A 22,935-nucleotide genomic window follows, 5' to 3' on the forward strand; every position below is an offset into this window, starting at 1 on the left:
TGAAGGAGCTAAACCCAGTGCTCCCTTAAATCCTTGTACAAACTTAAAGAAAGTATTGGAACAATGTAAGAAGGACATTAAGAACTTCCCTATTCCTTCTAAACAGCAGGTGTCTAACATGTACCCGCTTAGAAAAGTCCCTATGGGACAGGGAATAATTAGATTTGTGAGTACACCTTTAACAAGTACTGAGGTCAGGAATTTTAAAATGGAAATGATGTCACTCTTAGAAGCTAGTTCTCAGTAAGCCTGCAGCAAAGCAGGGGGGCTACATAAGGAAAATCAGAACGAGGTTCATAAACTCAAATGACTACGGGGTCAGCAAATAATAAAAAGGAGGGCTGCAGGGCTGGATGGGAACTGTGGCAGCTGCTCAGCTGTTCTTACAGTGTAGGCACTGTGTTGCCAGGAATAGCAGGACGCGTCCCAGCTCCTCGGCCTCAACTTTGCCAACCTAACAATGGCTCAAGAAGCAGGGACTCGGCCAAGTGCGGTGGTTTACGCCTGTAATCCCAGCACTTTGGGAGGCTGAGACGGTCGGATCTCAAGGTCAGGAGATCGAGACCATCCTAGCTAATACGGTGAAACCCCGTCTCTACTAAAAATACAAAAAATTAGCTGGGTGTGATGGCGGGCGCCTGTAGTCCCAGCTACTCAGGAGGCTGAGGCAGGAGAATGGCGTGAACCCGGGAGGCAGAGCTTGCAGTGAGCTGAGATTGCACCACTGCACTCCAGCCTGGGCGACAGAGCGAGATTCCATCTCAAAAAAAAAAAAAAAAAAAAAAAAAAAAAAAAAAAAAAAAAAAAAAAGCGGGGACTCAGCCGGGCTGTGGAGAAAGAAGGCCTCGCCGAAACTTCATCAGTAACCTAGCCCCACCCCTGCGACTGCTCACCCAATGAAAATGGACGCCTGGATCCTAGGACCAATCATAAGCGGGGAGGGCGGGGCCACATGCGAATTAGAAAGTTCACGACCAATTACAGATTTCTTTGTTCCTTCTCTACTCCCACTGCTTAAAAAAAAAAAAAGTTAAACGTCTCTCCAATTAGATAATGGCGACTGTGGCACAACCACCTGATTATGCTAAAAGCCACTGAACTGTACACTTGAAATTGGTAAATTATGAGGCACATGAATTGTATCCCACTAATAATAACGCTGTCCAGAAAGCCTCTTTCAATTGAGAGAACTGCCTCCTCCCAAACACACATTTCTTTGTGTTCAGAGCATCTAGCCAGGAGTCCTCAAACCTGTCTTCACAGAACCACCTGGAGAGGTTTTAATATCCACGGTCCCAGGCCACAGCCCAAACCAATGGAATCAGTAAGCCTAGGTTAGACCTAAGCCTTAGCATCTTTTAAAGCTCCCTGGATGGTTCCAATGTGTAGTCAAGTTTTAGAACCACTATTCTAGTCCATGGTTTGAACATCCCTGATGGTACCAACTCAGCCTGCCTTTTTTTTTTTTTATAATGAGCTGGGGGATCTCACTCTGTCACCCAGTTGGAGTGCAGCTGTGTGATCACAGCTCACATTAGCCTCCAATGCCTGGGTTGGAGCAATCTTGTCACCTCAGCCTCCTGAGTAGTTGGGACTACAGGCGAGTGCAACCACATCCAGCTGTCATTTAGCATCTGGTACCAACCCCCATTAGACAGTGAACTATCCATGATCAGGAACTGTGTCCATTCCATCTTCGTCAGTCTTACGAACATTATTTTTTAAAGCGGAACTATACCTATGATTACTAACCATTCCCCAAGACCCCTAGCCTGCACTTTTCTGTAGATGAAAATGTCATACATCACAGAGTTTTAACAATTACTTACTTTTCCCAACCACATTCACTGACTGTTTATTTCAATCATCATAATTTATTGAGCACAGCAGGGACTGGGGTCCTGTCCCCACCTTAGAGGGATTATTTACACTGCTAAAGGTCACAAGGGTAGTGAGGGTAGAGAAGGAGATAGACCAAGCTCTCCTGACACTTGTCCCAAGCCCTTCCCTCCACAGTGTCTACCCTGTCTCGAGGACTTTTTCTCCCTGTGCCAGTTCCAGCAAAGGGTCTCATTCAGCTAACCCCCAAAAAGACTTTTAATACTTCAATGACGATAATAATAATAATAATAATACGCAAAGTTTGTTCCAACGCGTTTAGAGGTGATCGCGACATCAAGCGTGTCCCTCCCTTTCTGGGGTAGGGGAGACAGTGATGATCTTGGACTTTGGGTGAGTCGCTCCCCAGGGCCTAGGCCTGGCTGCCCCTCCCCAGCCAAACCTCCCAGGTCTTTTCTGTCCAAAGCCCTCCCCCTCTACCCAACCTTCAGCCCCTTCTTCTCAGGCCATCAACTACGTTTTCTCCCTCAGCACTCGCCTTAGATCCCTGGACTTACCAACACACAGGCGATTTTCTCCGTGCAGACTTTAGGCGCCACTGCTGGGTCCTGAAAAGAAAGAGAAACGGCCCAGCGCGGTCGCTTGCTGACTCAGGGCAGGGCTGCACTGGGCGCCCGCGTGCGTTTTCAAGTCTGCGGCCCGGAGTTCACTGCGAGGACTGGGATCACCGTCACCCCGCCCTGGTCTACGGAAAACCAGACGTGTTACTGATATAGAAACGGAATAACGGCGCTGCGGGCTGGGGAGGGCGGAGCTGCCTTCAGGCTTCTGGTCTCCAGCTGCGGGTCACTCACACCTGCCGCAGTGAAATGCAGACCCGCGGGGCAGAAATTCCGAGTCCGGGCTGGAGCGCGATCTGGAATCTGACTCGCTTGAAACAGCACCGCGGAGGATTCGGAGCCAGGTGAGTAGGAAAATGAGCTTCAGCCCCTTCCACGGGCCGCCCATGGATTCTAGGATCCATAAACGCTTCCAGCTGCTCCGCCACCCCAGGAAGGCAGCGTTCGCCTCTGGCCGGTTCTGATGGAAACGGGCTCTGCCGCCCGCAGGAAAACCCACAACTAAGAGGCCAGGAAAAAGCCTCCCAGGGTACCGCCACTTCAGTGAGGATCCTAATTTAAGCCCCGAGTGTGGCCTCCATCAAAGACTGGAGTGACCTTCACTGAAATGATACAAGGTCAGCAGTGCCCAGGGCGCTGCGGCTCACAGAATACGGTGACAGCGCTGCCTCGCGTCCCTTCCCTGACCTTCCCCAGGCAGACGCGGTGAAGTGTGTTGGTGTTGTGTGAGGCTGGAATACAGCGGGGGTCAAGAGCAGAGAATGGAGAAAGATGGGGTGAGTGTTGAAGAAAGAAAGGGAGAGGGAGAAAAGGGGAGGGAAAAGGTGAAGGTGAGAATAATATTTAAAAGATGTAGTTTTATTATTTCTAACTTTTATTTTTGCCCTTTTCCTAGTTTTGTTATTTATGAACATTTTAACCACAGCATTTTTTCTCCCTCTGTGAATCTGTAAATATACGGCTTATTATTCTTATTTCAGAGGCTGCGAGGTCAAGTAACAGAGAACATGAGCTTCTGCCTCCAGATGTGCCAGGGTGTGTCTCTTGGGTACAAGAACAAGGGTTTCATTTTGTTTTACAAAATCAAAGTACAAATCTCAAATAGGATAATATTTTTAAACCGTTTTGGGGCATACTTTGCATGCAATAAATGTATCTATTTGAAATGTACAGCTCATTGAGTTTTACTCTTTGGCTGTTTTACACACCCACGTATCCACTACCACAATGAAGATTAATAACATTTCCATAGTCCCCTAAAGAACAGCCATGCGATAAAATTCCATGCAGTCGTTAAAAAGAGGACGATGAGCTTTCAAATGAGAAGATCTGTGCCCAGCCTATTTTTACCCATTTTTAAAAGGACAAGGATGTATGGAATTATAATACCAGTAATGTCACTTACATAATATATATTTTAAGTATATTAAGGGAAAACCCAGAGGATTACTCACCAAAATTTTGACAGGGAACCCAGGGACTGGGATAACTTTGTGACTTTCACTTTCTCTGAAATGCTGGAATTTTATATTACAGTATAAACTTGGATTTTAGCCAGGAACGATGGCTCAGGCATGTAATCAGCTCTGGAAGCTGAAGGATACCTTGAGCCCAGGAGTTTGAGGCTGCAGTGAGCTAGGATCTGACCACTATACTCCAGCCTGGATGACAGAAAGAGATCTTGTCTCAAAAATGAATAAAGAAAATTTAAAAATAAAAATAATAAACTTGAATTTGTATGGTGGTTAAGAAAAATATTTGTTTGAAAATATTATAAAGGTAAGCCACACACCCAAATAGTTACAGGATTTTAAAAACCATAGTGTTAATTAAAACCCAACTCCAGAAACTCACTTTTAAGGGGACTTCATATTTTCATGTCATTAAATCTTTTCAAAGTGTCTTTGATAGAGCTGTTTTCAGTGCAGTAGAGAGATATGTAACTATTTTACAAAAGGGGCGGGCTATAATAAAAAGGGAAACGCAAAATCCAGTGGGGACACGCTGTACCATTTATTTTCAAAGCACGTTTGAAAACTGGGTTGCTATAGTGTCTTTGGGTTGAGACAAAGTCGAGGAAAATCTTGTTCCTGGAGTGTTGATTTCCTTTTTCCAAGGGCCAAAGCCTTTCGAAGCAAGTCTAAAAACTCAGGCTGACTTTCAGATCTGAAGAAATCTCAAGAATGTTCATGTGGACCGCAACGCTCTAAGAATCCAGCTCTCTTGGGCTCCAAGCTCTCTGGGTCTTCACTCAGTGACAATGGCCCGAAGGACAGGACACAGTGAAATGGCACCAGTGAGTCAGAGGCCAAAGGAGGATTTCTGGCCCAAGCGCGCAGGATGTGCTTTGTCTTAATGAGGTTGCGGTAGTGGAGCAGAGGCAAGGACACTCAGAATAAATGGCAGAGAAAAAGGCGCGCTAGGGAGGATCCGAAGCCTTCAGACTTCTCCTTCCTCTCCTTCCAGTTGGAAGGTGGGACCAACATGGTCCCTGAAGGAGAGGTCCTTGGGGTGCAGAGAATGGGATCACTGCAACGGGGCGTTGCGAGCCCCACACAAGGCTTCTGGCACCCTTCTCCCAGCTATTACTGATGAGTTCAAACTAGGAGGAGATGAAGACTTGTCCTTTGCAATGTAGACTCCATATCTCGCAATCCGGCTGGTGTGCTAAATCCATCTTAATAAAACACAAAAACCAAGAACCAAATTCTGCGTGTGATATTTCTGACCGCTAGAAGGTCCTCCCCCTCCCCATTCCTGCGTGCTCTCTTCTTGCCCCGCCCCCTCCACTTTGTCTCCACTTTCCCATCCTTGTCCATCTCTGGACCCCGCTCCTGAGTATCTCCCCCTTCTTCAGAGGACGTCCCCTCATGGACTACAGACTCCTCCACCTCCAGGAAAAAGAGACAAAGGCCACTGGGAGGGACCTGAGACACTCCTGTTACTCCGCCCCTGAAGTCAGCCCGCCCCACAATGCTCCTTCAGGCTGTGTGTGTGTGTGTGTGTGCTGTGTGTGTGTGTGCCCGTGTGTGTGAATGTGTCTAAATATGTGTGCGAATGTGTGTGCAACTGTATGTGCCTGTATGAGTTAGTGTGTGTATCTGTGTGTGAGAGTGTGTGTACGTGTGTGTGTGTTTGTGTGTGTGTGAATGGGAGTCAAAGTGCTAAACTTGGCATTCAGGAAACCTCCCCACCTTGGCACTGCATGCAGGAGTGAGTGTTATGTGCACCTGTGCTTTTTGTTCAGGAGCTGGGACAATTATATTAATCAGATGTGCAGAGAGGCAAGGCCCCCTGACTGGAAAGCATTAGAGAGGAGGGTGAGATTGGAGGATTCCCTGACTCCAAGTCTCCTGACCCCTCTTACACACAAGGATCTTGAAAAAAAAGCTGCAGGACACTAAATTCTCTCCGGGGACCAACAGGGAAGCCAGAGCCACCGTGCATGTCAAATTCCATCAAAGAAAAACCATTATAGCAAAATTTCCATGTCACATTTTTAAGCCTACACAAAGGCTCACACAGAACCAATATCAAAACAACAAGTTTCTAGCTCAGGTGAGATCACTGAAGTTGACTGCCAGGCATAAGGAAACTGCAGGTATAAAGGACATCTCTAGCTAGGGCTGCAGCCCAATTGCCCCTGCATCTTAGGGCCCCTGGAAAGGACCCTCTCCATTCAATAGCGCAGGGTGAGGACATTTTGGGGGAGAAATGCAGACTCTCCTTAGACCCCTGGGGTTTGTACATTTACTTTCTGACTTTTTAGGTGTTGTCTTCATTTTTGAACAAACTGCAGTTACATAATTTGCTCTGACTTTAAGTGTAAAACAGGAAAATGTTCCTGAAACAGGAAACAAGGGCCAAGTGACCTGTACTGTCACCCCCCTCTGTGCCTCCCTGATGCAATAAAATTGTGAGCCAACAAATCCATGGCTAGGTAAACAGTAAAGTCAATTTTGGCAAATGTTTCAGAGGTTCCTTCTTGCCTAGTAGTGTTCTAGCTTTACCCCAGCCTTAATATTTTAAGTCTATACTTTCCTAGCTGTTGGTTTTTAAATAACACATGTATATTTATTATTTGGTTGTTGCAATAAGCCATCTGGAATCAACTGTGGAATGAAGTTCAGTAAATAAATGAGTGGTTCTCTATTAAATAACTGCTAAGACCATCTGAAAAATGTATTAACCCCAAATCCAATCACTTCACAGTCCTCTACTGCCTCCTCCCCAGAGCCATCCTCTGTAGGATAGTAAACCAGAAGGGCCTTCCAGCTGGGCTGCCTGCTGCCTCTCATGAAGCTTTCCATCACCCACACAACAGGCAGAGTGAACCTTTCAAATGGGGATTAGAGCACATCCTCAACACCACGTCCCAGAAACGCTCCAGCCTCTTCCCTTCCTCTCACCATTTCCTATCAGCCCCTCATCACAGGGCCTCTCTGGCCATTGTGGCCTCATCCCACCAGCCTCAGCCCAGCTCACTCATCTCCACTCGCACCAGTCTCTTGTCACTGCTCCATCCTGTCTCTGCCACCAGCTCCTGCTGGGACTCCCACAGGCACCTGCTCCCCAGGGATCCACATGGCTCACTCCTCATGCCATTCAGTTCTCTGCTCAAATGTCCCTTAGTCAAGTTCTCAGGAACTTCTTATCCAACAAAATATATCTCCTGCCATCCTCACCACCACCAATCTTCTAATCCAGGTATATTTTCTCCATAACAATTATCACTGATATTGGAATAAATTTGGAAGTTGTCGTCTGTACCACTGAAACATATTCTTTGAGGCCAGGACCTCGTCCAGTCACCACTTGCATCCCCAGCATCTAGAACATCCCAGTACAGAGGAGGGACTTGACAAATAAGGGGTGAATGATGGTGAAGATAATTGGTATGCTGCTTTTGAGAAGCAATTTTATAACATGTGTGTCCGAGGCAGGTGCATCACCTGAGGTCAGGAGTTCGAGACCAGCCTGACCAACATGGAGAAACCCCATCTTTTCTAAAAATACAAAAATTAGCCAGGTGTGGTGGTGCACGCCAGTAATCCTAGCTACTCGGGAGGCTGAGACACAAGAATGACTTGACCCTGGGAGGTGGAGGTTGCAGTGAGCCGAAATTGTGGCACTGCACTCCAGCCTCAGTGACAGAGTGAGACTCCATCTCAAAAGCAAAACAAAAAAAAAAGTTCATGCACTTTGACCAAATACATTTGAGAAATCTATAATTCTACAATGAAATCCAAAATATAGAAGACTCTTTAGGTATAAGGATATTAATCAGATACTATTTACCATAAGGAAGAAGAACTTGCAAAAGAAGAGTAGCTACATCATTTTTTGAAAATAGTATACAGCTAGGAAAAGTACTGTTTAAGAAGAGTTTGTGATAACATATAAAGTTGCTTATTGATAATAATAAAGTTTGGAAAGCAAGATTCAAAATAACTCATACAGTGTGACTACACTAAGTCGTCCTGCACAGACACCACATGCACAGAAACCAGGGGTAGAAACTCAGGGGGTAGCTGCAAAGCACAGCTCCAGGGCCCCTTTTCATTGGCATCTTTGAGGCTCTGACAGGCAAAGATTCATCCTGAGCCTCCCAGTGGGGACACAGGTGTTTACCATCTTTCTGCTTCTCTGCATTTTTTATATTTTCTGTAATTGAGCAGATTCCACTTCCTAAAAGGTTAAAATGCTGATTATGAAGTTTTACAACATTTGAAATACAATTTTAATAAAAAAAAGTCCAAATGTCCTGTTCTAACTCAGGTCACTTTCTTTTCTTTTCTTTTCTTTATTTTTATTTTTATTTATTTATTTATTTTTTTAGAGATAGGGACTTGCTCTGTCACCCAGGCTGGAGTGCAGTGAGTCCATCATAGTTCACTGCTGCCTTGAGCTCCTGGGCTCAAGTGATTCTGCAGTCTCCTGAACAGTCAAGAGAAAGCACCAAAATGACCATCTAATATATTTTTTAAAATTTTGAACAGAATACATCTCACTGTTTCTCAGGTTGGTCTTGAACTCCTGGGCTCAAGTGATCCTCCTACCTTAGCCTCCCCAATGTTCTAGGATGACATGGGTGAGCCACTGTGCTCAGTCCTAACTTACCTTGAAGCAAAGTCTCCTCTCTACATCGCAGGACAAAAACTCCAGCTGATGGAGCCTTCAGAAAGAAGAAATAAACTCTTCCTCTACAATGTCTGATCCATCCCTGGGTTATAGGCGTCGGCTGAATGATAAAGTCAACACAGAGAATATGATCATTTTGATTATTGATTGTTATTTAATTTTAATTCCATCACACCTGAGAGAGTGGGATGGATTCTTTCTTTTACTATGATGTGAGCATCTGAGTCTCTTCCATCCTGAACATCTGACATAGGTGCTTCAAAAATTTAGGACTTGAGACTTAAAGGGCACTCGGTCTCCTGAGCAGGCCCCCTGCATGGGCCACACCCACAGAGGCTCCACAACAGTGGGAAGAGCAGCCAGGGTCAGAGCCCTGGTGGGTTCACACTGAGGGACCATCCACATCCAGGGTACCTGAGGAGGGGCTGAGGTGAGAGTCCAGCCCCTGCCTAGGCTGTGGGTGGCGGGTGGGCGGGACAGTCAGCTACTGAATATTACTGGAGTTATTGCCTTTTTTCTCCTGAAGACCCCTGTACACACTAAAACTTTACATTCTTTGTGGGGCACTTTTCTTTTTAGAAATGTAAACACCCCCAATGTTAAAGCCACCCAATATCACTCATAGTGACACCGCAGTAGGATAAGCTCTTAACTCCCAACAAATTAGCTCCAGAGGTGTAGTTTTTGTTTGTTTGAGACAAGAGTCTCACTCTGTCATCCAGGCTGGAAGGCAGTGGCATGATCACGGCTTACTGCAGCCTCGATCTCCCCAGCTCCAGTGATCCGCCCACTTCAGACCTCTGAATAGCTGGCACTACAGGCACACGCCACAAGCCCCAGCTAATGTTTAGTGTTTTTTGTAGAGATGAGGTTGTGCCACGTTGCCCTGGCTGGTCTCTAAGGCCTGGGCTCAAGTGATCTGCTGCCCCGGCCTCCCAAAGTGCTAGGATTAGCGTGAACCACCACACTAGGCCTGCAGCTCAGATTTGGAGCTAAGGCAGGAAGTTGTTGTGGAGTTTGGACCCGGCTACTCTGAAAGGGTCCTGAAAGGTAATGTGTAATTAGGTGGACCTTGGCAGCGAAGCATAGCTATGCCTCTGAAGAGAACAAGGCAGATCAGATGGGAAGCTTCTAAAAGTGAACATCAGCGGGCCCTATCTCACACAGCACTGGGATTTGGAAAACCTTCTCCCAGCCACTTTTGGCTTGTGAGTTTTTATTCCACCTTCTTGTCTTCCAGGTCATTGCAGGGAATCCCTTCATTTGGTAAATATTTATCAAACACCTACCATGTGCCAGGCATTGTGTTAAAGAAGCTGAGGCTGAGGTAAGAGGAACAAAACCCTCCTTGCCTTCAAGGTTGAGCCAGGCTTGCTCAGGCAGAGATCGGTAAGGAAATTCTTTTTTTTTTTTTTTTTTTTTTTTTTTTTTTGAGACAAGAGTCTTACTCTGTCACCAGTAGGGAAATTCTTACACAAATGGTTGGCAGAACATGCAACTTGCTTTGCAGATGCAGAAGTAGACCATCTGCTCTGACCAAGGAGTCACAGAAGTTTCATAAGAGAACACATTTGAGCTGTATTTTGAGGTATAAGTAGGAGCTTGACAGGCATCCAGGACAGGAGAGCATTGCTCAGAGCCCAGGACATGAATTTTTCTCCCTTAGGCCAGGCCAGGACTCAGACTAAGCTGACTGAGGAACCAGAAGCTTCCTGGCAAGGAAGTGTGTCCCACCTCTGACCATCCAGAAGTCACAGGTGCTCAATATTGAGTCTTGAGACAGAGAGAGAGAGGCCTGATTTGAAATACAGAATTCTGCTGGGGGCCTTCTTAAAATGCAGTTTCTGATTCCAAGGCAGGGCCTGAAAATCACATTTCTAACAAGTTCTCAGGTGATGCCACTGCTACTTGTCCCAGGACCACACTTGGAGAATCACCACCCCAAGGCCATCCATACTGATTTCTAACATCAGAAGAGGGCTGACAGGCAGAGGTATAGGATACACTAGACCATGCCTGGCCCATCCTAGAAAGCACCCCACCCAAGGCTGCAGCGTTTGATTTCCTTGGGATCCCGGGAATGGCAGACACCCAGGGAGGAATCAAATGTGGGATACAGAGCAATCCAGAGGCTCAACTTCACACAGCATCTGGGGCTCCCACTACTTCACAACTGGCCCCCACACCTTTAATCCTTCCCACCCCTTACAAAACTGACCTGTGGGCCTTGCTCTGCTGTCCTGGGCTGTTTGGGCCTGGGATGTGAGCTCTGAGTGTAACTTCTGATCCAAATACAGGGTGACTTCATATGACAAATACTTAGAATGGGCTCATAATGAGGACTTTCAAAATTTGGCAAATGGATTCAATCATGTGTTTTCCAGGAGAATTACCCATGTTCTCTTTTCTAAAGATCACATACTTGAACCCACATGAACAGTAGAGGGAGTTCTGAGCCTGCTGAATCCACAATTGTTGCAGTGGACCCCATAGAATTTCTTGTAGATTCAGCTTCATCATTTACATCAAGATTAATCAAAATTTCCTTCACCAAACCAATTGCATTTGTTAATTAACCATGCCCTCATTTTGCTTTTTAATGAATGAAAGACAGACACACACATAAAGAAAGACAGTGCAATGAAAAAGAAAACAACATACTGAATTAAAGCGGCAGGAAACATCCTTGTTTAAGGAGTGATATAATTTTTAGACAATTTTTTTTTTAATTAAGGGAAGTAAGAGAATTAATTTCATCAGGCTTTTCTTTTAAGTTTTTTATGTCGAAGGATGTGATTTTGTTTGTTTTGTCTGCCTTGGAATTATCTTTTATTTTATGTTTTGACTTGGCTTAAAATTCAAAAAGTTAAAAGACTCTCTCCTATGCTACTGCATCTTGAAAGGCAGCCATTTATATCAGTTTCTTACTTATTCTTTCAAAGGCATTTTATGCATATGCGAGTCAATCTAAATGTATATGTATATAATCTTTCTCCCATTTCACACAAATTTTAGCAAACTACATATGCTTTCCTGCACCTTGCCTTTCCCTTCACATTGTATCACAAAGACCATCACATGAAGAAATACCAAGAGCTTCACTACATCTTCGTTTGAAATTTTCATGATACACTATCGTATACATATGCGATTTAAAAAAAAAAAAAAACAGACATTGCTTCTTTTGAGTGTGGTGCTTTTTAACCAGCCCCCTATTGATAGGCATTTGGATTATTTCTTTCAGAGAACAATTTTGCATTATATAGCATCATGTGGAAAAGCTGTAGTGACCCCACTCCTAGATGTATATTCTAGGGGAACTCACATATCTCTGAGAGCGGGAGGCAATATCCCAGGATGTTCATTGCAGTGAGGTCTACAATAGAGACAACTTAAGTATCAATGAAGAGGGAAAGAGATAAATTGTAGTATATTCCTCCCATGGAATACTATCCAGCAATGAAAGCAAATGAACTATTTGTATGAACATGAATTCATGTCATAGACCATGTTAACTGAAAAGCAAGTAAATGAATGATAAAATCAGCAAGAAACAATTTACAAGAAGTCTTAAAGCAAAGCCAGGCAAGGTGGTGTACACTTGTAATCCTAGCACTTTGGGAGGTCACCGTGGGTGGATCGCTTGAGTTCAGGAATTCCAGACCAGCCTGGGAAACATGGCAAAAACCCTCTCTACAAAAAATACAAAAATTAGCCCGGCATGGTGGAGCACAGCAATACTCCCAGCTACTTGGGTGGCTGAGGTGGGTTGATCGCTTGAACCTGGGAGGTTGAGGTAGAGTGAGCTGTATTTGTGCCACTGCACTCAAGCCTGGGTGACAGAGTGAGACCTGGTCTTTAAAAACAAGTCTAAAAGACTTCAAACAAAGAGATTTCCTAAAACTTAGTAAAAATATAATACACTAAATTCAAGTAACACATCCACCTGCAATTCTTGGTTTGCTCAGTACAGTATTGACTGAAACATACACATATCAGAGCTGTGAAAAATCAAGGCTATCCACGTATATTTCTATTATTTTTCTATGTATACTATATATAGACAATAATATTAAAATGTCACCAACAGACAAACCCGGGTGGGCCTTCGCAAAGATTTTTTTATAATTCTCTAATCTTTCTTTCAGCTAGAACGATTTTGAATTAATATTTGTGAAGTGAATCCACAGGAACTGAGCAAAATAAGAAAATAATATTGAGTGTGAGGAAAGCTACGGAGAGGTACAGACAGATGGAGAGATGATAATACTGAGCATGTTAGTGACCTTCACAGTAATAGACTTTCTGGAGGAGTGTGAGCTGGAGGCAGAATTAACTGAATAGAATATAAAGAGGAATGAAGGAATCTGGACTTCAGGGGGCAAATATGGGGTTGGGTGGGTTAGACTGGGAAGTGTGGATGGATTCTGGACATTCCACTTTAGGTCTAGCACTTACAGAAAGAGAAATCATGTTTATTTAGCTCCTTCCACAATCTTTAGAGAAATCTTCTGAAACATCACAAAAAAAGTATACAAACGGTCAACAGTCATCAGGGAAAAACGCAAAGTAAAACCACAGTGAGAAAACACTAAGTGCTTATTAGAATGGCTGAAATTTCAATGATTAATACATATAAATGTTGGCAAGGATGTGAAACAGTCTCATCCATTGCCTATAAGAATATGAAACAGCCACTCTGAAAATCAGTTTTGTATCATCTGATAAAGTTAAACAAGCTAGTGCTCTATGGCTAGCATTTCCACTCCTAGGTATTTACTCAACAGAAATAAAGATTATGTCCAAGAATTACTGCACAAGTGTTTCCATAGTTCCTTTATTTGTAACAATAAAAAACGAAGAATAGCCCCACAATGTACAAAAAAAGTGATTCAATCTTACAATGCAATACTACCAGCAATAAAAATGAATGAACTACTGATACATGCAACAACCTGGGTGGACCGCATAGATATTACACCAAGTGCAAAAAGCCAGATACAAGGGAGGCCATATGGGATGAGTGGATATGTATGAAGTTTTAAAACAGGAAGAGCTACTCTATCATGGTAGTCATCAGATCAATGGCTGCTGGGCAAAGGGAGGCTAGGTTGAATGTAGAATAAAAATAACTTTGTGGATCTTGATAGTAACATGGGTGATATGACTGTATTTGTTGAAATTCATTGATGAATTTGATGTAGATCTGATCATTTCAGTATATATGTAAATTTTACAAGTTTAAAATGCTTACAATAAAAATTTAAGTATTAGTAATAAAAATGGTAATTGAAAATATTAGCAAACAAATCCAACAGCAGATCAAAACAATACACCATGATCAAGTGAGTTTTATGTCAGAGATGCAAGGATTGTTTGACATATTTAAATTTAAAAATGTGATATACCACATCAACAGAATGAAGGACATAAACCATCTTATCATCTCAATAGATGCAGAAAAAGCATTGGTGAAATTAAACATTGCTTCTTAATGAGAACTCTCAAAGGAGTCCCTTTGACAAAGGAACCAAGAATATACACTGGGGAAGAACTGTCTCTTAAATAAATGATGCTGGGAAAATGCTACGAGATGCAGAAGAATGTCACTAGACCCCTGTCCCTCACCATATACAAAAATCAACTCAAAAGGGATTGTAGACTTAAACGAAAGACCAAATGCTATAAAACTACTAGAAGAAAACATATGGAAAACACTACAGGACATGGGTCTAGGTAAAGATTTTATGGCTAAGACCTCAAAAGCACAGGCAAAAAAAGTTAAAATAGACAAATTGGACTATATTAAACAAAAAACTTCTGCAAAGCAAACATCCAACAGAATGAAGAGATAACCTGTTGAATAGAGAAAATACTTGCTAAGTATTCATCCAACTAGTATATTCATCCATTAGTATATTCTAGACTAATATCTAGAATATACAAGGAACTCAAAACTTAGCAGTAAAAAATACAAATAATCCAATTAAAAAGTGGACAAAGGGTCTGAATAGACATTTCCCAAGAGGAGGCATACAAGTGGCCAACAGGTGTGTGAAAAGTACCCAACATCACTAAATACCAGGAAAATGCAAATCAAACTACAATGAGATATATCTTACCCTAGTTAGAATTGCTATTGTTAAAAAAAAAATAATAGATGCTGGTGAGCATGTGGAGAAAGGGAAACTGTTATACACTGTTGGTGGTAATGTAAATTAGTGCAGCCATTATGGGAAACAGTAGAGTGATTTCTTAAAAGACTGCAACTATTAATGGAACTACTATCTGATGCAACAATTCTACTTCTGGGTATTTATCCAAAGGAAATGAAATCAATATATCAAAAGAGTACCTGTACGCCCATGTTTATTGAAGCACTATTCACAAAAGCAAAGATGTGAAATCAATGGGTGAATGAATAAAGTAACTGTAGTATGTATATACAATGGAATGCAATTTAGTCATTTAAAAAAGAATGAAATCCTGTCAGTTGCAGCAACATGAATAGAACCAGAGGTCATGTTAGGTGAAATAAGCCAGGCAAGGAAAGACAAATATCACACATTGTCACTCATGCGTGAGCTAAAAACATTAATCTCGTGGAGGTAGAGAGTAGAATGACAGTTACCAGAGGTTGGGAAGAACGTAAGGGTAGGAAGATGTAGAGAGGTAGATTAATAGGTACAAACATTCAGTTATATACAAAAAATAAGTTCTAATATTCTAAAGCACAGCAGGCCAACTAAAGCTAACAAAAATGTATATTTCAAATAGCTAGAAGAGTGGATTTTAAATGTTCCCAACACAAAGAAAAGATAAATGCTTGAGGTGATGGATTCCCCAAACACCCTGACTTGATTATTCCACATTCTGTGCATGTGTCAAATGATCACATGTGCCCCATAAACATGTGCAAATGTTATGTATTACTTTAAAAATAAAAACAATATGGGATATTTTAAATGGTACAAAAATTATGAGCATGGTAAAAATTTGGCAAATATTTTCTTTTTATTAAGATCAACTTTTATATTCTGTAAGTCCCAGCAGAATGAAGCCCATACAGCATCAGAGGAGGTGGCTCTCCTGAGAGAATCTTCTTCCCAGTTAGAAAGGCAGAAACAGAATTCCTGGAGAAAGTAAGACTTTGGAGAACTGCATACACCTCTTCTTGATGTCTGGGATTACCCAGACTTACGGAGGGTTCACCTTCGGGGAAAAACTGAACTTTGGTTCTTGTCCTTTTTTGTTCTTATGGCGAGACCAAAATTTCAGAAAACCAAGATGAAGCACTAAGCTAAGGGGATGTACTCTCTTTTATTTTTTTTCGAATACCCACTACCAAGGATGATCTACTCTGTTATGAGATGAATTGTGTCCCTCCCCAACCAAAATTCATATGTTGAAGTCCTGTGTTGAGAAGACAGAAGTGACCGTCTACAAGCCAAGGAGAGAGGCCTCCGATAAAAGCAACCCTGCAGCAGCTTGACCTTGTACCTGTAGCCTCCAGAACTGTGAAACAACAAATATTTATTATTTTACTCACCCAGCCTGTGGTACTTAGTTATGGCCTGCAGTACTTAGTTATGGCAGCCCTAGCAAATGAAAAGAGAAATTCTACCTTTTCTACTCTGTCCTATGTATCAACATGTGATTTATTTAAGAATATGAATTACCTAGGACTCCAAAACAGAGTGAGTCAATGGAAAATACAGGGTCATTTCCAAGCCTTTGTGGGTTTTCTGGCCACCACAAAAACAAGGATGTGTTCCCATCTTTTTTCAGTTTCACACAGAGCAAAAGTTGTGGAGATGAGCTGACATAGAATTACAAACTATATTTCATTTATTTGAGATATTGAGTGAAATAGTTTTGCCCTTATTTTATAGAAAGATGATGAACAATCATAATTACTAAAGAGGTTTTTTGGCAGGGGATGGCAGATACTATGTTTTCTCCTACTTTTAAGGTACATTTTCCTAAAGAGTCTTGTCTAGGAGTAAATGTCATCACTTTGCTTTTTTCCTCTGCATTGATCACTTCGTCCTCCCTGCATTTCTGTAAGGTTGCTAGAATGGAGGTGTTTGTCCATGATTCACAGATGAATCAAAGAGGCCTTATGAGTAGAGAGCTTCTCCTGCGGTCACACAGCACGTGAGCGGTGGAGGAATGACAGGCACACGGCTCTCCAGGTCCCTAGTCCAGTTTTCTGGGTGCGATGAGAATTCCAGTCTTTGGTTTCTCTTACATGTGGTTCATTTCTGAACCTGAGAAGGAGAATGCACCTCAGGTGAATAACAGTTTTTGTTGTTCTACACTCGTCTGAGAATGACCTCAAAAGATTTTTAAAGACTAATTCTTTGGCTACCAACCTATTTGGCCAAGTCATGGACATGGAGCAGGTGAACACTGCCTTTACCTATGGCATGCCTGAAGATTCTGAGTCCTACTTGCATCAGGTGAGCTCCACATGCAGAGGGACAACCACTCTCCCACCTGCTTATTTTCTGTATCTTTTCATACTTCACATCCTCATCCCTCTCTCTGGGTGTCTTCCTACTTTGAGGTCTTCTAGTCCTACCATCTGTCTCCTTCCAGGTGACTAGAGCAGTTGGTTTGGAACAGGGCTTGGCCATCATGTTTGTGTCAGATGAGAATGATGCCAGGATGCTCAGTGACGGGCAGTATCGCTTTGAGGTCAGTGATAGTGAGCTGCCTGATGAGACAGACGTCTTCTCCACAGTGAATGTTGATATCATGAAACCCTTAGGTCCTCCCTGTTCCTTAGTGTGTTTGTCTTCAATCCCATCATGTAGGTCATGGGCACCTGATGCATAATGGACACTTGACTGGTTCATGCCCCTGGTTTTTAATACTGTGTTAGGATGTTTTCCTGGCCTCTATGTGGAGTCTCTGTCTTCTTTCATCATATTACTTCTCTTCTCCCATCCCCAAGTCCATCCTCTGAACCCACTCAGTACACTAGCGTCTGCATGTGAGCTGTGTGTTCCTGCCTTGCTTTGTCCTTTTCATGCCTTATTCTCACTGTGCCATGTCTCCTCCTCAGCTGAACAGACGTGGTAGAGGACTCGCTCATTCTGAAATGTGATCATCTGCCCTTCAGGAGAGGACAGCAGGGTAGGGGTGAAGGAGATCCTGCTGCCCCCACTCCTGACAGCCTCCACGCCCACCCCACAGCTTCCCTCTTCTGCATCAGCACCACTCCTGAACCCCCATTCCTGATTGTCAGAATTTTTAACTTAACTAAAAATGAAACACAAGTGCATCTGCATTACGCATGGGTGCTTTCTCATTGTATTGTATTTGGGGCGAGGTTATTTTAGGGCATGATCCAGGGTAAATTCCTGTAAGGCCTGGGTGCCCTGCTGTGACGTCAAAGGAAGATGGGACTAAGACCGCAGACTCCCCTACTACCTGCCAATTGCCGGCCCTTTGTGGGGGTCTCTTCTGCTTTATCTGGCCTGAAAGAGACTGGGATGTTTCTGATCCCAGGGTTCCGGGAGGCGGTACACAGTATTTCCAGGGATGGAGGGTGCTGTGGGCACTGGTGGGAAGCTTGAGTGTCTCCTCCCAGGCTCTCTTGGTGCCTCCTCATTTGTTCCTTCAGCTTCTAGACCTTGAACACCAGAGCCTGGGCCCCTGAATCCCTCCTCCCCTTCCACCAGGGCCTGGTCCAGCTCCACCTGTTGCTCCAGCAACTCCTCAGCCTGGTCTAGCTCAGCTGTGTGGGGGGCCCATGGCCCTGGTGTGGGGGAGTGGTGAAGGGAGCATCAGCCAGGACAGGGGGCTGAGGCCCTTGGGACCTGTGTTGCAGGGTCTGGCTGTAAATAAGGAATTCTACATCCCTTTCCCTTTTTCTAGCCCATTAGCTTAAGGCCCCTGTACTGAGAAGCCCAGAGAGCCCCTTGCCTTGGGCATAGCAGGGGCAAATAGAGTTCCCTGGCTCAGGGAGTGTAACTGGATGCCTTGAATAAGGATATGGGGTCACTGGAAAGAGAGGACTGGCTGCCCCTCCCCGCTAAGAAACAATTAACTGTTAGATGAGGGGGAATTCCTGTTCAAGGACTCTGTGCACTGTGCTGCTCTGGAGGGGGTAGGGAGCGGGAGCCCTGAGGTCTGGGCTTGGGTATGGTTGGGAAGGAGCTGAGAGCTGAGAGCTGAGAGCTGTAACTAGGCCAGGAGCTGCAGGGGTGAGGTTGGTGCAGGGTGGGATTTAGAGGATTCCCCACCTGCTCCTGTGCTCATGCCCTTCACATCCTCCACCCCCACCCTTGGTGTCCGTCAACATGTGGGGGTAACTTCATCTTCCCACTGCCCCTGGAGCTGTTCTACTCTTCTATGTTTGCCTTGGGGTTTTCAGAGCAGCATATTTGTGAGTCCTAGAGTGCTAGGGACGAGAAGGGCAGAAGGAGGTGAAGATAACAGCACCGAGAGAGCCCCTACCAAACTCCAGAAATCTTCCCACTGCACCCCGTGGAATCCACATCCACGATCAGCAAAACCTCCTTATTCTTTCTCAGGATGTTCCATCACCTTGAAGCTCTAGCAGGAACCAGGTCTTCCTGAGGATGTGGCCCCCTCTGAAGTTCATCCGTATGGGGAAGTTTCCCAGGAACTTGTACCCCTGGGTTCAGAGCTGAGGTGGGGTCCTTGCTCCTCACTGTGGTTCTGAGACCTTTCTGCCTCCTTCCTCCCTAAAACCCCTAAGCTGTCATCAGACTAGGGCCCCATTCCCCTCATTGTGGTCATTCCCTGTGGGCCCCAGGCCGTTCCTGTCAATCCTGACTCTTGTAGCTCCTGGATCACCATCACCCTCTTCAGCAGGGCTGTCTCCTTAATTCTTTGTGACTTCGACATATGCAGATATGGTGGGCTGAGTACTGGTCCCCAAAGAGGTCCAGTCTAAGTCCTTGGAACTGTGAACAGGTTGCATTACATGGCAAAAGTGTCATTACTCATGTAATGAAGATAAAGGACTTTAAAATAGGGAGATTATCCTAGACTTTCTGTGTGGGCTCAATCAAATCACATGAGCCATTAAAAGTAGAGAATCTGCTCTGGATGGAGTCAGATGCTGCAGAGGAGGAAGGCAGAGGAGGCACAGCAAAGGGGAGATCAGAGGTTCCAAGCAGGAGGATTTGGATGTGCTTTAGGCACCATATGTGAGTAGCAGAGAGAAGTCTCTAGGAGCTAAGGGTGGCTCCCAACAAGAAAGTGGGAAGCTCTGTTCTATATGCAAGGAGGTGAATGCAGACAAGAACCTGAATGAGCTTGGATGTGGATTCTTCCCCAGAATCTCCAGGAAGGAACACAGACCTGCCCATAACACGATCTTAGCCCCATGAGACTATGTAGACTTGCAGCCCACAGGACTGTGGCATGATAATTAGGTGCTGTTTAAAGCTGCTTGGTTTGTGGTAATTTTTATGGCAACAATAGACACCTATACAGCAGAGAAGATATCCATGCCCCATGGCCTCTCCATCCTGGAACTCCTTTCCTTCATAACCATGTCCTCTCTCTGCCTGAATCTCATGCCCTTCTTATCCACTAGGTCTCCTCATGGCAAAGAACCCCAGCCCTTCCATACTCTCAATTTCACACTTCCCACTCTCTGACCATCTTTCCTCTCATCCCTTGCAGGGTAGTCACAGGCTCTGAGGACACTGACACTATTATTTTATCATATACTGTGATGTAATATCAGTGAAACACTCATTGCTTATGTGCCTGCTTTCCAGGCGTGGAGTCCCTTGTGTAGTATGTTGATTCTAACAATCTATTCACCCCCTTGAGATTCCTAGTCAAGTGATCCTGCCATATACTCTCTCTCCCTCAGTGCTTGGATTCACCTCCCCACTCATTTTGAAGTCTGTAGTAAATAATTTCCATCCCTCCCTTGGCTCTCCCTTGCATTCACACTTGTTTGGCAAAACTACGCAGCTGGTGGATTCCACCTCTGCCTACACTGCACCTGCCCCCATGAGCTGCAGGAGAGCAGCACACAGCACACTGACTGCTCTCTGTACCTTCACGACCCAAACCTCATGGGGAGCCCCCACCACGGCCAGCAATCACCCTCTCCCTGCATGGCTCACCCTCAGCCCCCTCTGGGTCTGGGTGACTCTTACACACCTTCTCTCTGTGCTCACACATCCAACCCTCCTTCCCCATTCTTACTTCAGCTGATGACCTTGCTTCCTACTTCACTGACAAAACTGAACATATTAGAAGACAGCTTCACAGATTCCACCACTGTCTGTTCATGCATTTGCAGCTGCATCGCATGTCAGGAATTTTTCCACATGGGAGATTGCTGGGTATTAACCATCCTGCTCCCAGACAGAGCCAGTTCCTCTGCTGGCGCCCTGAACATCATCCCTTCTCATCTACTTAAAGGTGTTAGTTCATCAATTAATACCTTTTTTCCCTCTATCCTCATCCCTTTTCCTCTTACTCCAGTGCATCATTGTGGCAGTCATGAGGATGCACATCCCAGGCCCTCAGGTAGACGAAGAATAATTGATGATGCCTCTGCTGTCACAGCCTGAAATCTATTGTCACTTTTGCTCCGAGACCACACCTGACTCAGCTTTTTCCTGGTTGAGGAAAGCAGGGAAACTGAGGCAGGAATATTTCTATTCTGAAGGCTGACTGAGGCTCCAGGGGTCCCTGCTACTTTTACCGAACTTACCTTAGCCCGCACAGGGTCTAGAAGGCTTCCAGCTGACCTTCCTGCCCTCTCTCCTTCACTGGGGCTCAGAGTTGCAGTGTGGTCTGATGGCTTTCCCAGTGTTTTCGGTCTCTCTCCTGAATTTCTCTCACAAGTATTTCCTTTAATAAGTCCTTGCACGTTTAATACTGTATTGGAGTCTGCTCCTCAGGAGACCATAACTAACACAGTGGTATCAAGGGTGATAATGGGCAAAAATAGGAAATTGAAATAAGCTTTCCCACTGCCTGGTAGACCAAGAGGATGCCATCTGGGTTAGTCGGGGGACACAGTCTGTAGCACAAGGTGCAGCTGAGGTGCTGTGGGTCTCACCAGTGCTAACCTGAGAAGACGTCCTGATTAAAAGCAGCTATGGCAGGTGGGATGATACAATACCCTGCACAATAATGATGGAATTGGGGGGAACCCACAAAGACAGTGGATTGGCTGGTTACTTCCCAGCTGTGTTCATGCTCTATAAAATGATAATGAGAATCTGTAGATTGTTCACAGATGTCACTGGCTACGTGTCAGAGCCTCTGCAGTGTCTCATGGAGAAGCCTTTATCTCCTGTAGCAAAAGGATAGATACCACGGAATAGTAGCTGAAGACATCATTATGAGGGCCACAGTGCTCCAGAGATGTTTGACACCCAGCCAATGCAGGCCCGTTATAAGAAAGTCAGGGCCATGGTGGGGAAACCTGAGATTCTGCAAACTGGAACAAGATCATCCGATGGGTGCCGCCCGGATCCTCTGGGCATGCAGAGGAGGCTCACCCGTCTCTAGCAATGGTTCCCACTTCCTATGCTGGAAGATGCTGCAGAAGCCTCATCCCTATGACACATTGGGAATCCCACTCAGGAGCTTTGCAGGAACCAGCTGGCGGGTCCCAATAGGAGCACGGGGAGCACTTCTGGGACTGAAATTTGAGGGTGTGTGATCAAGGGGTCAGAATGTCAGGCTGGATTAATGTAAATCCATTGGCTTGGAGGCACTATCTCAGGGCATGGGTTTATCAGACACCCCAGAACTTTGATAAGTGGGGGTAAACCCACTGCTGGGGTGAATCTAGATAAACTGATTCCCAAATCTCAACAAGGTAGACATGTCTTAGTTGCCCTAGAACATGCAGAGGATGGAATAACGAGGCTGAGTGAATTGGGCATGGTGAAGGCCCACTAAGACCATGCTCCACAAGAGGATCCAGACGGCACACCTTCCACCAGAGCCTCAGGAACGTGATGGCGAGAGGGAGCTGCATCACTAAGAAGTGTTGGGGTGTTGTCCTCTGCAGACTGGGGGTGATGGTAGTAAAGACAGTCCCAGAGTTGCATTTATTAATATCCCTGGGGAGGGTGTGGCCCTGAAGAGACAAAGACCAAGTGGTGGCAGTGATCTGCAAAAGCCAGACAGCACCATTACTATGTCAGCCTCAGAGGGGCAGCCAAGAGGACTCAAGCTGCAGGGAATGTGGGGAAGGTTAATAGAGTTTGGTGTCCCAGGGTTAGGACAGGCAACTAACAAGGGCACTGGTTGATATTTATGATAATAAAGCAAGAATTGAGAAGCAGGAGGGTAAAGGTTTTTGAACCAATAC

At 44.7% G+C, this 22,935-nt stretch overlaps 1 long non-coding RNA gene and 1 pseudogene across 2 annotated transcripts in view; one reads left to right on the plus strand and one right to left on the minus strand.

Annotated features, from left to right (window-relative positions):
* Window positions 1-22,935, minus strand: part of LOC126953102 (patr class I histocompatibility antigen, alpha chain G-like) — a 230,601-nt pseudogene that overhangs the window by 123,339 nt on the left and 84,327 nt on the right. The gene's annotated exons all lie outside the window — the stretch shown is intronic.
* LOC126953194 (uncharacterized) lies at window positions 2,519-5,158 on the plus strand. The gene is made up of 3 exons (XR_007725146.1): window positions 2,519-2,803; window positions 2,949-3,235; window positions 3,440-5,158. It is a non-coding gene; the product is annotated as an uncharacterized LOC126953194 (long non-coding RNA).

The sequence above is a fragment of the Macaca thibetana genome, chromosome 4 (assembly GCF_024542745.1).
Source record: "Macaca thibetana thibetana isolate TM-01 chromosome 4, ASM2454274v1, whole genome shotgun sequence".
Lineage (NCBI taxonomy): Eukaryota > Metazoa > Chordata > Mammalia > Primates > Cercopithecidae > Macaca > Macaca thibetana.